The sequence below is a fragment of the Plasmopara halstedii genome, assembly GCF_900000015.1.
Source record: "Plasmopara halstedii genome assembly, contig: Scaffold_2061, whole genome shotgun sequence".
NCBI classification, from domain to species: Eukaryota; Oomycota; class Peronosporomycetes; order Peronosporales; family Peronosporaceae; genus Plasmopara; species Plasmopara halstedii.
In genome coordinates, this window is record NW_020188969.1 from 1,792,839 (window position 1) to 1,793,275 (window position 437).

The window sequence follows — 437 nt, forward strand, 5'->3', positions numbered from 1 at the left end:
GAATCTCCTTCGCAATTGATTTCACGCAAAAGCCTTTTCTAATAATAATTTTATATGTACGGAGTTTTAGGTTTGAACTTATTCACTTCACCAAAACTCGTTTGAAAATGACTTACTCGTATATTTGATACCAGCAAGATCACAGGCTACAAATAAATTAGCAATTGAATATTAATAGACAATTTTTACCTGACGAACTTTACTCGTAGTGATACCGACACTTGCGATTGTGCGCTGCAATTATATCAAAGAACAATTGAGCATGCTCACTACGAATCCTGGTCGTATCAATACAGCCGCTTATTCTTTGTTCGCGCATAGCTGAGCTACAAACAGGCAGGTAGTGTCGAATGGTTGATAATCAAGCTCGATTTCCTCGTCGATAATTCCGAACTTTACATCTTGAAATAGCTTGATCCGTCCGGTTGAAAAAAGTT